Source organism: Gossypium hirsutum, chromosome A08 (genome assembly GCF_007990345.1).
Source record: "Gossypium hirsutum isolate 1008001.06 chromosome A08, Gossypium_hirsutum_v2.1, whole genome shotgun sequence".
Classification (NCBI taxonomy): Eukaryota; Viridiplantae; Streptophyta; class Magnoliopsida; order Malvales; family Malvaceae; genus Gossypium; species Gossypium hirsutum.
Genome location: NC_053431.1, coordinates 24,963,068 through 24,979,234, shown reverse-complemented (window position 1 = coordinate 24,979,234; position 16,167 = coordinate 24,963,068).

Genomic DNA, 16,167 nt, shown 5'->3' with positions numbered 1-16,167 from the left:
TTCCCAAAATAACATCAAATTCATCAAATGGAAATAACATCAAGTCAGCCGAAAAGCAATAATCTTTTACCATCAACGGACAGTTCTTATAGATTTTATCCACCATAACACACTGCCTATGAGATTTGAAAATTTAACCATAAATTCAGTGAATTCAACAGGTAAATTTTTAACTGACACTAAGTTTGTGCATATATATGAATGTGTGGAACCAGGATCATTCAATGCAGTAATATCAGTTTCAAGTAGAGAAAGTGTACCGGTAATGACGTCTGGTGCAGAGGCATCTTCTCTAAAATGAATAGCATATGTCCTTGCAGGTTGTCGTGCCTCAGATCTAATTATTGTATCCTTGGTAGTACCTCGACTACCACTAACATTACCAGGGTGATGGGGTGGTCTGCCTCTCGCAATAGGCTTACTAGGCTTTAGAGCTAGTTCTATTTCTTTTTTAACTCTTTCGAGACAATCCCTGTGAAAATGGTCAAGAGAACCACATCTGAAACAAGCTCCACTTCTAGACCGACATTCCCCATGATGAAATTTGTTACAATGTTTACATTTCGATTTGGGATTACCAACACTACCCACACTGGTCACAGATGGAGATGAAGACCTCGAGTTAGAATGTTGAGAGCCCCACTTTCTTCCAGAATATCCCATAGAGGTGGTAACACGATAATAATACTTCTTTAATTTCTTAGAAGTAAATGATTGTGACTTGCTCATAGTTCTTTTTCCGAAAACCCAAGCCTCTCTTTTGGTTTGTCTCTCTTTTCCTTACTCAATTCCTCAGCTTTGTAGGCTTGATCGGCTAACACCGCAAATTCCTTAATTTCAAGAATTCCAATCAATAATTTCATATCCTCATTTAAACCCTCTTCAAAATGTTTACACATTTCGGCCTCAGACTGGACCCATTCTCAAGCATATTTACTCAACCGAACAAATTCTCGTTCATATTCAGATACAATCATGTTTCCTTGTTTCAGCTCTAGAAATTCTTTCTTTTTTTGATCCATGAACCTCTGACTAACATACTTCTTCTTGAATTCAGCCTGGAAGAATTCCCATGTAACATTCTCTCTCGGTACAACTAAAGTTATGGTATAAGACTAATGATAAGTTGTATCTTTCAATAGGGATACTGCATATTTCAAACATTCGACAGGTGCGCAGGATAGTTCATAAAAAACCCAGATAGTATTTTCTAGCCAAAACTCTACCCTTTTCGAATCATCATCTATGGTAGCTCTAAATTCTTCCACCCCATGCTTGGAAATTTTATCTTTCGGAGGCTTACCAATTCTAACAGGTTCGGCACCCTGTGGTACCTCAGGAACTGGCTGAGGAACAAGTAGGGGAGGTCGTTGTATAGCAGGATTTGTTCTCAGGTACTGTGTAAACCATCCATTCATCATTTGAAAGTTTTGCCTCCTCACTTCGGCCCTCAGCCACGGCCTTTCACTACCAAAGGTAGGCGCAACTCTTTGAACTGAAGCTGAAGCATTGCTCTCAGCTTCCTAGGATTCTACTCTAGCTCGGTTGGATGATATTACTATATGAAAAACACATTTGAAATGATCAGGAGTCATCACACTATCACAATTTATATAATGGCATGTATAGCTAAACTCGTGTTTGCTACGTCAAATCTGAGAATCGGCTAAACTATAGCCCTGATACCACTAAATGTAACACCTCTAACCCATATCCATCGTCGAAACAGGGTTTCAAAGCATTACCGAAACTTTTAGAACATTCATCAGATAATTTATATAAATCACTATTCATTTACAGAGATCATTCAAAACATCTCTTAATTAGACCCTCGAGGCCCAATACAAGCATTAGAATCGAGTTGGGACTTAATCGGGAGCTTTAAGAATATTTTGCAAAATTACAATTTTTTTTATGGCGAAGGGTTCACATGCCCGGGTGGTCCAAGGGAAACGCCCGTGTGACCCTAGGACACGCCCTGCTGGAGGTTGTGTTCGACCCCATTTAACTCTCTGACTTGCACACACGGCCATGCCACACACCCGTGTGCTACGCCGTGTGGTTAATTAATTCAATTACAAATTAGGTGTGGGTTTTACATGGCCAAGACACACACCCGTGTTTTAGGGCGAGTGGCACACACGGCTGAGACACACACCCGTGGCTCTGCCCATATGTTCAATTCTAAGCATTCTGTTTCTCAAAATTAAGGTGCAGGGGACACACGGCCGAACCACATGCCCATGTTACCAGGGTGTATGTCCCACACGGTCTAGACACACGCCCATGGGTCTGCCCATGTGGACAAAATAAAGCTATTTCTAGCTTCATTTCTTACCCAAAATCACTCCCATGACCTGCACTGGAAACAGTCATCCAATACCAACAAATTCAAGCATTCAACTTAAGCAAATTTCATCATTCACAAGGCATATCACTACAAGTATACATGATCACAACCTTACCTTAGTTTAACTTAGGCATTCACAACATTTGATCACAGACTCTTAACATAACACATGTGTATGTATATCATAACAATCTACTTAGTCATACCAAAATGAACCATTACTAGCATTCCAATGGCTAGGTTCGAAAATAGCATTTCAACCCACTATTGGCCAAGTTGTCCTATACATGCCATTATACCAAAATGTTTTCACTATATATACCCAAAATAGCTTGTTGATAGTGTGACAATGTTCCAATGATCTTCCAACCTTCATAAGCTTCTGAGCACTATAACATAGGGGATAATAAATGAAATAAGCATTACATGCTTAGTTAGTTCGTATAACAGAAACGAAACTTACCAATCCTGTTTATTAAATTTAGCATACAATGTCATGTTTTCTATCCATTTGGCCAAATTTCCTAAACACATACATTCAATAAAACATGTTAGTCACCAAAATCCTCATATCAATCAAGTAATATAAATGAGCTTATCAAGCAATATTCTTTCAAGTCATTATCATTTCATCTCAAAAACCTCATGTCATATCAAGATTTTTATGTCTGTTGAATCATTGAAATTTTGATGAAGGCTCAAGTAGTACACTCGAGGTGTACGATTCATTAATCTGTCAATTCTTATTGAGGGTACCCTGTTAGGTAACTTAACCAAGGAACACACTCTTGAGCCACATGTCATATAATAGGATTACCAGTCTAGGCTAAATCCTTTATATAATGTATGCTCAGAAGAGCTCGATTCAGATTACTAGTCCAAGCTAAATCCTAATCATAACGTATGCTCGAGAGGTATTATATTGAAATTACCCATCCAGGCTAAATACTTTCTAAAACAAGGTCAAAGGGATTACTCGTCCGAGCTAAATCCCATCCATAACAAAGGTAGAACCTCATTAGTTTCGGGAAAGTGCATATAATTATCGGAATTCAATATTCAATCGGGACTTAGCACTTTTTCACCGTATCAAGCATGTATAAATTTTCTTATTATAGCACTCAAGTAATGTAAATCAATATAAGTCACATTCCACACAATACAACATTCAATTCAAATATATTACATGCCCGATTAAGTTACACAAACTTACCTCGACACTTGTTCGCGTATAAAATCTACTAATGCGAAACATTTTCTTTTCCTTGATCTAACCTCGAATTTGAATTTTTTGAATCTATATAAATAACTTAAATCATCAATTTCATACATTTTATACTCGTTGGGACTCAATTTATGCCCTAAGCAAAATTAGCATTTTGCCCCTAACTTTTCCATAAATTTTGATTTTGTCCCTAGGATCAGAGAATGAAACTTGTGCAAATTACCCCCTATTCCAGGCCTAACCCAAGCCCCATTACAAAATTTACAGCACATGCACTCATAAAAATTCAAAATTTTTCATCAAATTTTACAACTTTAAATTTTAATCCCTAAATTATGTTTTCATCAAAATCACTTTATAAAAGTTGTTTATCTATCAATAATCTTTTATTTTCTACCATAAATTTCTAATTTCCAACATATACATCCATGACCCATTTTTCATACCTTGATAACTTTTCAAATTAATCCTTCAAATAGATAGATTAGACTATTTTGGTTTCAAAAAATCAAAATTACTAAAAACGGGACAAGGAAACTTACCCAATTAGGCCTTGAAAGTTTATTCTCTATCTCCTAGGGTTTCCATGTGTTTTTAGGTTGAAGATGATGGAAATAAGATGATATATTTTCTTTTCATCTTTTCATTAATTAAGTATTTTGCTATTTCCAAGTCAGTCCTTGCCATTTTTCTATATTTCCATGGATGAGTCACCAAGAAAAATCTACATACTTTTCTTAATGGTCTAATTACCATATAAGAACCTCTAGTTTTGAATTCCATAGCTATTTGATCCTTATAGCGACTAGAATTTAACTTTTGCATTTGATTTGATTTAGTCCTTCTCGTAATTAAGTACTAAATCGATAAAATTTTCGTATCAAAATGTTCACAGGACATATCTATCATATTACGGACCATATAATAAAATAAAAATAAATTATATTTTTGGGTCAAATTTGTGGTCTCAAAACCACTGTTTCGATTTCACTAAAAAATGGGATGTTACACTTTAGATTCTGCCAAACAAAAACCTATGCATGTAAGTGATTTTTCCATCTAATTCTTATAATTTTATGTTTTTAAGACCGTTGCAACTAAGTCTAGCTAAGTCATATCTCTGTTTCTGAAACTATTAAAGATTTTGGATTTTACTAGTTATTAATCTTAGTTATTCTTTATGTTAAATGAAGAATTTTTAGTATTGGATGTTGATTAGGGCTATTTTGTAAAGTGAACTTTGTTAGTTTTAGTTAAAAGACTAATTTGATAAAATACTAAAATTTAACATAGAATTCTTGTGAATTTTGAATAATTATGGATTGTACTAGTATAAAAAGAAATTCGACTAGCATAGGAAATTGTGAAATTTTGTTAAATTTGGAATTTCGAGTTTAAAGACTAAATTGAAATAAATGAAAACGTTTAGGGAAAATATGAAAATAATGTAAACTAAAGGGTCACATGCATAAAAATAAGTTGGAATATTTATTTTAATTTGATAAATTGAATTTAATCATTATAGATCAAGATTTAACTAGTGTGGAGGATAATTGAGGAAAAGGAAAAATTGTGGATTACTCCTTGTGAGTTGATTGTTAACAAACATTAGGTAAGTTCGTAGTGTAACAATATATATGTGTGTGTTTCTTTATGATTATATATATTAATTGCTAATTAATTGTAATAAATTTGAAATTTCATTATTTACTTCTAAATTATTAAATGTTTTAATTAAGTACAAATTGAAAATGAATATTTGGTAGTGGCAAATCTTGTGGTTGCATAACATTGAAATGAATATAATAGATTTATAGTATGTGTACAAAAATAAGAAGTGCCTCCGAATGGTTAATTTACTCATATTATGAATTTAAGTATAATACCTGGTTGAACGTTGTAAACGGTTAGGATAAGATTGGCATGCCAATAAGGTTAGTACGCGCACTTGTACAGGATTGCACTTCAGTGCCTTTGTTTGCATTGTAGTGCCTCTGTTTGCACTTCAGTGTCTCTATATTTGCACTACAGTGCCTCTGTTAGCATTTCGACGCTTTTTGGTGTGTTTTGGGGGAAACTAGAGTATCCGAGTCAACTTGCTATAGTTCAAGGGGCCATGAAACTTTATGATTAAGTGTTAAATCACTCTTTAAGTTGGATTTTTGTATAATGATATGTTCAGATATATGTGTATATGTATGAAAGCATGGATTGATTTGATTTGAGCAAATGTGTATATTGAAATATATGATTGAATGTTTTGTACTAATGATATGCAACTTTGGAAATGGTTGTCAGGGTTATAATGATTAAGTTTTATTAGTGATCAATTATAATTTAAAGGTAAGTTAAATTGAATTTTAAATATGAACGTACTAAGGTTCATAAGCTTACTAGTTTTGTTTAGTTTCCTATAGTTAACATTTTGCGAAATAGGTCGGACAGATCGACTTCAACGCTCACACTATCTAGACTCTTTTCGGTAGCTTTTGTCTTTGGGTCATTTTGGTTGTGGCATGTATATAAGATTTAATGTGGTTAAGGTTAATATGTTAATTGAATTGTAATTAAAGTTTAAGTGGTTTTGAATTTGGCAAATCATGTTTCATGATGATATAATTTTTGTATGAGATATTTGTGCCTTGATTAGACATTTTTTTGATTTGTTATCTTTAATGATGTTGGAAATGTGGTATGGCCAATTGGGTAGGTATTTGATGATGTTGGACTTGTTATTTTGCTTTTAGGAATGTGTTTGGTATTTGAAAAATTGTAAACATGGTGGTTAGTTAAAATAACATGTGTATAATGGAAATCTTTAAGTGACATGATAATGGTTTATGCATAACAATTGTGGTGTTAATGAGGGCACATTGTTTCGGCACATAAGTTGTATGAGTTTAGTATGTTTTACAGGTGTTAATGTGTTTTTACTAGGTCATTTTTTTTAGAAATGGTATGGCTTCATGTCTAGGTTAGAATAGTTATTTTGGCTTAAAAATGAAGTTTTTAAGCTGCACACGACCTAAGACATGGGTTGTCACATGGTCGTGTGCCACACACGGACTCCTCACATGACCATGTTTCTTATTAAATTTTAGGTGTAGGGTAGTTCATACGGTCTAAGAGAGTTACACGGCCTAACAACACGGTCATGTGACCCGACATTGAATACATACACAGTCTGGCACATGGTCCGCGAGACGACCGTATGACACAACTTTGAATACCCTCATAGGCAGACACACAGGTTAGGACACAGCCTTATGTCCCATATTTCGAATTGTACACGGTTAGTTACACGACCATGTTTCCAAGCCACACGATCTATGTTATGTCATACAGCCTGGCCATACAGCCATGTTACCCTTATTTTCAAAATTTTCAAAATTTTCCCAATTTTTTTATTTTGTTTCAGAATGGTCTCGGAATGCTCCCAAATAATTTTTAGGGCCACATATGCTTGGTTTAAGGCCCGTAAAAGTACTTATGCTATAAATGTAATGTGTGGTTGAATGCTAGTATACAATCTAATTAATAGTTTATATTTGGAGTTAAATGTTTTGAATTGTACTATAATACTCTATAACCCTAATTCGGCAACGGTGATAGGTTAGGGGTGTTACAGTTTAGTTCCAAAACTTATTAAAAATGCCTTTGAGAAAAAATAAGAGAACTAACAAAAGTAAACTATCAACAGTTACAAACCTCTCCACTTTCCAAATCAAAATGTTAAAAAATTCTTTTTAGAACATTAAGGGAAGACATTTATCCCAGAACAGGGGTTTGAGTCATCGATGATTCTATGTAATGACATATGGCTGTTGGTTCAATATCTTTGGTGGAAACGTTTTTGCGTAACCTCTAAAGACTCTACTATGGTCACAATAGTACAAGAATTTTATGCATCATTTCAGGACCAAGAGTTTAGGAGACCAGAAGGTGTCACATGGGAAATAGTACTAGTACGAGGGAAAGAAGTACAAGTCACATCTCGAGCTAAATAGTGTGGAACATCCCAAAATAGGGTCTAGTCAGAACAGTGGTTTTGGGACCACAAATCCAATGTTGAAATGTTTATTTTCTGAATATTATGAGGTCTAGAATATGAAAATATGCAATTGTTAAAGTTTCATGAAGAAATTCTATGAGCAAGGTGTCCAATTGGAAAATAAGGATCAAATTGAATAAATTACAAAACTTGGATTCTAGAAGCAATTTGTATGAAATTGCTTTCAATTACTAATTACAAGGTCTTAAAGAGTAATTTTCCCAATTTTTAAGTTTTTGGACAAAAATGGGCATGTATGGAAAAAATTTTAAAGAAAGGGCTTAAGGGTATTTTGGTCATTTGGCTAATTAATGAAATAAAATGGGAAAATAAGCCAAAAATAGGCCCATTCTCTCCATGTTGCTGTTAAAAATTTGGGGCTCTCCATAGCTAGTGTTTTCAATCTTTCTAAGCTCAATAGTAAGTGCTCTCTAGCCCCGTTTTTAATGTTCTTCGTATTTTTAGTAGCTTACTCTCTCCATTTCTACCCATATTTTGAGTTAGGGTTCATGTTTGTAAAGTGACCCATGTGTGACATGTTTATTCTTTGATGTTTTATGGAGGTATATGAAAGTTGGATGTGTGTTAAACATCTTTTTCTAGGTGATTTTCATGAAAAACCCCTAAAAGGAACTTTTTGCAAAAGGTGTAAAATATGTGGTACAAATGTGAAATAAGGGAAAAATGTGGGCTGCCATAAGAGGAAATAACATTCAGCTAGGCTTGGGTAATGTAGAAAATTCATGCATTTCATCATACGAGCCTATGGACTAAATCGTAAATAATGTGAAAGGTTAGGGGCAAAACGGTCATTTTGTCGGGTGATATTTGGGCTTGAAATGAATAATGTGAGATATTTATAATTCATTTTTATTGTTATAGACCTCGAGGTACAAATTTCAGAGGTCGATCGAGGGAAACGAAAGGTTCCGGAATAACCGAAACGTGGAACCGAAACGAATACCTGGTAAGTTCGAATAACTTGAAGTAAACTATTAATATGCCTAATTGCATGTGTTATGAATGTATGATAATTGGTTATAATGATGGCATGAAAATTCATGAAATATATTAATAATAATGATATGATAATAAATGTCCCGGTTGAAGTAAAAAGGGAAATTCGATGGATAAACCATGGCTTACATGACTTGAGATCCTGCATGTGTTGAAGAAAAGGATTTAGCCTGGACGGGTAATCTGTTGATCTCAAATATAAAAAGGATCTAGCTCGGATGGGTGTTCCTTGAGTGATCGAGCTTCCTGAAGAATATGTGTGCATAATGGATTTAGCCCAGACGAGTAATCTGATTAGGGTCTGAATTTAGCCTGGACTGGTAATTCAGATCCGAGCTCATTAAGGGTGTTTGTCGCTATAAGGGATTTAGCCTGGACTGGTGATCCCGACATCACCCTATGAGTTTACATTACGGGGGATTTAGCCTGGACTGCTAATCTCGCCATAAGATGTGAGGTCCGCGGGAGTGCGTACTCGAGATGATCGCTCTTATGACTTGACGGTAAATGGCAAATCCATCGAGATTTTCGAGAAACTTAATGGGATTAACATGAGATATAAAAGTGAAAATGTTGGATGATGAGCTCATCTAAGACAAATTTACATAGTGTATTGTTACGGGACTAACTTGTTGATTGAGTGCATGTGATAGGGAAACTATTTCATGCTTGTTGGTTTTATTGCTTACTATGGATGTATGCTAATTAATCGATAAGTTTACTTTCCAGTTATTCGGGCTTACTAAGCATGTAAATGCTTACCCCTCCCTTTTTCCTTGTCTTACAGAGCTCGAGAACTCATAAAGATTGGAAGACTGTTAGAGAATCAACACACTATCATCTTGTCTAGCTTTGGTATATAGATACTTTTATTTTGTTCAATGGCATTTATAGGGCTTTTGTTATTTTGTTATATGTGTTATTTGATTGCCAATATGAAAGCTTATAAAATTATACATATTCACTTGTATATGGCCATGGGAATTGGCTAATTTTGGTGTAGGTTATGACCTACCAAATTGTGCATGTTTTGTTCCAATGTTCTTATGATGATTAAATATGATGTGTTACAATTAGTCATATATAATATGACCATATCACATGGGGTGGTTAGGCCACAATTTGGCAATGAGTTAAGATAACGAGCCAAGCTCAATTGAGTTACTAGTCATAGAAATCCATAATATAAAAGGGATAACCTAGCATGTATGAAAACCGGTGAGATGAGTTTTACATGCAATGAGGTGTATTAAGGTCATTTAAGAGTATAATTAGACTATGTTAAGTGTTATTGAAAATTATAAACAGATATGAATATTAGAGGGTGACCAAAGGCTTGGAAAATAGCCCAACAAGGTCTACAAGGGTAGACACACGACCGTGTGTCTAGGCCGTGTGTGACACACTGATAGCCCCATGGACGTGTAGTCCGTCCGTGTGTCCCCTGCACCAAAAAAATTTGAGTCAGAATGCATGGTAGTAAACACACAGGCAGAGACATGGCCATGAGTCTCAACCGTGTGGAGGGCACGGCCTGGAACACAGGCGTGTGTCTTGGACGTGTGTCCCTAAATGCATGCTGACATCATAAACAGAATGCTCAAGTTTTTAGACACAAGTGACCACATGGTCGTGGCTAGGACGTGTGAGGGACACGGACGTGTGTTCGACCGTGTGAAAACCCCTATAGGTTTGAAATAGGAAATAAATTCAATTAATTCCACACGGGTAGAGGACACGAGCGTGTGCATTGTCTCCACACGGATGTGTGAGACATTAACCTAGAAATTTTCTTAAAATTTTCTTAGGTCCTTAGTTTATCCCGAACCATTTCCAATGTATGTTTTAGGCCTCGTAGGCCCATAATAGGGACACTAAGATGTTGTTTGATTGGGTTCAAATTGGAACAAAATTTCATAACCCGTATTTCCAAAAAATGTTAGAGTACATGTCTGGTAACGCCTCGTACCTGGTCCAGGTCTCGAATACTGGTAAAGGGGTGTTACATAGTGAATTTTATAACACTCCATATCATGAAAATGATTTTGTGGAAGAAATTGATTTGGAATATTTTAGAGCCATTAATATGGATAATGTTATAAATTATTTAACGGATGGCAGGGGTGAATAGAAATGTCACCCCGGTACTGATATTCCCATATCCTTTAATCAAGCAATTATGTTTCCTATTGTAAAAATGTAGATACAATTCTTATGCACTAGAATTGATCTTGCTTTAAATGTCTCTAATGTCAGTACTTTTCGAGCAGTATTGTTGTATGATGTTTTGTAGAAAAAACATGTGTGTATTGAGACATGGATATATCATTATATGAAGTGGTGCATGAGTGGCCAAAAAGTTGGGGTTTTCTTTCGCCACTTAGTGATGACTTTGTGCAAAAAGGCTAGAGTTTCAATGACAACTACTGAACATTTCATGAGTCCATCCAAGATTATCATAGGAGATTCATTATATAAGCAATATATAGAGTTTCAACAAATACAAACAAAGGATCAAAACAAACTATTTAACGTCACAGCAATAATGTGGAAGCGTACATTGTCAATGCAAGTATAGTAGATAGATATAAGTCTATCAGATATCGAAACCATGAGGATGGTTGTCTTTTGTCTACCAATGTCATTGCAATAAATAGATAGAATTGAGATAAATTATGAGAGTAGATATCAGAGCAGTAACTTAAAAAACAAGAAGATAAAATATGATAATGATAAACTGGCATCCCTAACGTGAATATTCAACAGAATAGTAAGAGCTCACAAGGTATAAAAGGATAGATGATTGTTGATGCATTAAATTGCTATGAATATCTTACCAAGCTTAACTTCTATATTTAATCTAAAACTTAAACATGCACATTAACCACACCTTCTGATAATGGCAATGGAACGTTATTAAGAGCAAGTGGGTTAAATTCTCTAATCCTCAAGAAACTGCCGTTGTCATGCTTGTTAGCTTGAACTGTCGCTGCACTTTCCAGTGTCAATGATCGCAATAACACTTCCATGCTAAAAACATTCAACCCCAAAGATTAAACAGTAGAAGCAAGATTGAATAAAATAAAATTTAACTTAGAAATCATGTGTACTTCTTTACAAACATGAAATAGAAAGTACTCACCATAATTTAGAAAAGAAATATAAAAGAAACAAGTGGAGAATACTATTCCTAGACAATGTTGACTTGAATCTCTCCATTCCCTTTTGTGTTGCATTCAGGGTTCCTCGTCAGGAGCTGATCTGCGTCCCTTTCATGCTAGTTCACCAGTAGGAGACTTAAGCCACCATAACTGAAAAGCTTCAAAAGATAGGTTGAAAAAGATAATACCCCCAAACAAGCCTTTCTTTTTTCCTTATCATATGAATATTTATATTCTTCCAAATAGCATAGTTGTCCTTTCATCAGAATCATGTTGGCTCTGTACATATAAGTTGGTTATACCAGACTGGACAGCTCACACATTTCTGTTCTTATTTGGACAGCTGTCAGGTGCGACGACAATTCTAGGCGCAATCTAGAAATACTCATGCAGCGACATTGGTACCAAAACATGGCAAAATTCAGGATAAATAGGCTAAGATCCACTAAGTTATAAAATGCAATTTATTGAACTGATATTGCTAAAATATGTGCTAAAGATAACTAAATGAAGACAAATTAACCAATAAGTAGGGAGAAACATATGTTCTTCCTAATACTATCACACCCCCAAACTTGAGTTTTTACTTGTCCTTAAGTAAAACAGAAACTAGCAAGGCTACACAAGAATTCATTAAGGAAAATGATCATTCTAGCAACTTAAATCACCTAAAATCCCAATGAATGAGTCACATTTAGATGAACAGATATTACATTGACAGTACATTAGTATGAATGAATAAGATTGCAACTTCATCAAAACCAGCATCATGCTTCAAATCCTAAATCTTAAATTCTATCCATACATAAGTGTGAATGAATAAGATTGCAACTTCATCAAAACCAGCATCATGATTCAAATCCTAAATCTTAAATTCTATCAATACATAAGTATGAATGAATAAGATGATAGAATATTGCATTGACAACATATAAGTATCTATGAAGATCATAAACATATGTCTCTTTTTTCACGAATAAGGGATATCATTGCATTACTGTACCATTGTCCCTGAGAAGTAACGATGGAGTGCAACAAACCCCTAGGGATTACGTAATTGCACCTGTAATAGCTCGTTTTAGACCCTAGCCGGAACAGTGGTTTTGGGACCACAAATTCGAGTTAGAAAAATATTTTAATATTATATTCCATTCTTAAAATATGTGAATTAATATGTGTTAAAGTTTCATATGAAAAGTTTATCGTTTGTGTGCTCAATTTTCAAAAAAGACTTAATTGCGTAAAATGTAAAAGTGGCATTCAAATTGTTAAAGTGCTTAATTGCTTTGATTTATTAAAGATGGGATCCTTATGTTGAAATTTGGCCATTAAACCATGGGATGGACGGTTATAGGCTTATGTTATATAGTTTTCTAATTAAATTACAAAGGTTAAAATAGTAAATGGTAAATTAATAAGAAATAAACAAAATAAATCAATAAGTTAGTGGGTGTTCATCTTTTATGGCCGATTTTAAGAAGAAGACAAAGCCATTTAAATTTATTATATAATTCAGCTTGAACTTTGAGTTAAATAATATGATATGTTTTGTGATATGTAAATGGCCAAGTGAAATGGTCATCTTGGTATCTTCATAGTTGAGAATTTGGTAATGTTTGACATATGATTTTTGTACGTTTTGGTATAAAGAATGAACATGAAATTGGTTGATGATATTATAAATTGATTTGATACATGTTTGGAGTTGAATTTGGCTAAAAATGTTGCATATATAATGCTTGACTTTGGATTTGTAGGGAGGACACAAATAGGTGGCATATTAGGCTTGTAAATTGCTTATTTTTGCCCACATGGGCAGGAACACTGGTGTGTGTCTCTGCCATGTTGCTCGAGGGCCATTTTGAAATGAGCCTGGGTAGACCACACAGTTGCGCACATACGGGCATGTGCCATGTCACGTGGCCAAGTTAGTTTCGACCATGGGCTAGACACATGAGCGTATCTTGTGGTCGTATGCATAAGTCAGTATGTATACCTTGTTTCACCACGGCCTAGACACACGAGCATGTCTAATGCCATGTGAGGCACACGGTCTGCTCACACGTGTGACCTTTGTAATTTAGAAAAAAATTTTAGTTTCAGAAAAATTTTGTATGTGTTCGATTTAGTCCGAATCTCTTTCTAATGCACGTTTATGGTCTCATTGACCTAAGAAAGGGACTTAATGTTGATGTCTGACTATGATATGACGATGCATGTCTTTTAATTGTGAAATGATTGCGAGATGTTCTGATATGCCCGGTAATGCCTCTCAACCCTAGTCCGGCAATAGGTATGGGTTAAGGGTATTACATTTTGTTGGTATCAGAGCTATGGTTTTGTAGGATCTAAGACTACCATAGCGTATATGAGTCTAGCTATACATCCACATTTAACCTGCGATAGTGTGATATCTCTCGATGTAACATCCCAAAATAAGGCCTAGTCAGAACAGTGGTTTTGGAACCACAAATATGATGTTGAAATATTTATTTTATGATTAATATGATGTCTAGAATATAAAAATATGCATGTGTTAGAGTTTCAAGAAGACATTCTATGTGTAAGATGTCCAATTGGAAAATAAGGACCAAATTGAATAAATTGCAAAACTTGGATTCTATAAGAAATTTTCATAAAATTGATTTAGATTATTAATTAGAAGTCCTTAAAGAGAAATTTACCCAATTTCTAAGTTTTTGGACAAAAATGGGCATGTATGGATAAAATTTTAAAGAAATGGCTTAAGGGCATTTTGGTTATTTGGCTAATTAATGAAATAAAATGGGAAAATAACCCAATAATCAACCCATTCTCTCCATGTTGCTGGCAAAAATTTTGCATTCTTCATAGCTAGGGTTTTCAAGCTTTCCAAGCTCAATAGTAAGTGCTCTCTAGCCTTGTTTTTAATGTTCCTCGTATTTTTTAAATCCCGGTAGCTTACTCTCTCCATTTCTACCCATATTTTGAGTTAGGGTTCATGTTTGCAAAGTGACCATGTGTGACATGTTTATTCTATGATGTTTTATGGAAAAATATGAAAGTTGGATGTGTGTTAAACATCTTTTTCTAGGTAATTTTCATGAAATCCCCCTAAAAGGACGTTTTTGCAAAAGGTTTAAAATATGTGGTAGAAATGAGAAATAATGGAAAAGTGGGCTGCCATAAGAGTAAAGAAATTCGGCTAGGCTTGGGTAATGTAGAAAACCCATGCATTTCATCATACGAGCCTAGGGACTAAATTGTAAATAATGTGAAAGGTTAGGGGCAAAACAGTCATTTTGTCTGAGGGTAAAATTTAAGCCCGAAAAGAACAATGTCATATATTTATGATTTATTTTTATTGTTATAGACCCCGAGGAACAAATTTTAGAGGTCGATCGAGGGAAACGAAATGTTTCGGAATAACCGAAACACGAAACTGAAACGGATACTAGGCAAGTTCGAATAAATTTAAGTAAACTATTAATACGCCTAATTACATGTGTTATGAATGCATGATATTTGGTTATAATGATGGCATGAAAATCCATGAAATATGTTAATAATAATGATATGCTAATAAATGTCCCAGTTGAGGTCAAAAACGGAGATTCGATGGATAAACCATGGCTTATATGACTTGAGATCCTATATGTGTTGCAGAAAAGAATTTAGCCCGGACGAGTAATCCGTTAATCTCAAATATAGAAAGGATCTAGCTTGGACGGGTGTTCCTTAAGTAATCAAGCGTCCCAAAGAATATGTGTGCATTATGGATTTAGCCTGGACGGGTAATCCGATTAGGGTCTGAATTTAGCCTGGACTGGTAATTGAGATCCGAGCTCATTAAGGGTGTTTGTCACTATAAGGGATTTAGCCTAGACTGGTAATCCCGACATCACCCTATGAGTTTACATTGCAGGGGATTTAGCGTGGACTGGTAATCCCACCGTAAGGTGTGAGGTTTGCGGAAGTGCGCACTTAAAATGATCGCTCTCATGACTTGACGGTAAATGGATAATCCATCGAGATTTTTGAGAAACTCCACGGCATTAACATAAGATATAAAAATGAAAATACTGAATGATGAGCTCATCAAAGACAAATTACATGGTCTATTGTTATGGAACTAACTTGTCAATTGAGTGCATGTGATAGGGAAACTATTTCATGCTTTTAGGTTTTACTGCCTAATATGGATGTATGCTAATTAATCGGTAAGTTTACTTTCCAGTTATTCGGGCTTACTAAGCATGTAAATGCTTACACCTCTCTTTTCATGGTCTTACAGAGCTCGAGGACTCGTAGAGGTTGGAAGACGGTTGGAGAATCAACACACTATCATCTTGACTAGCTTTGGTATAAAGATACTTTTATTTTG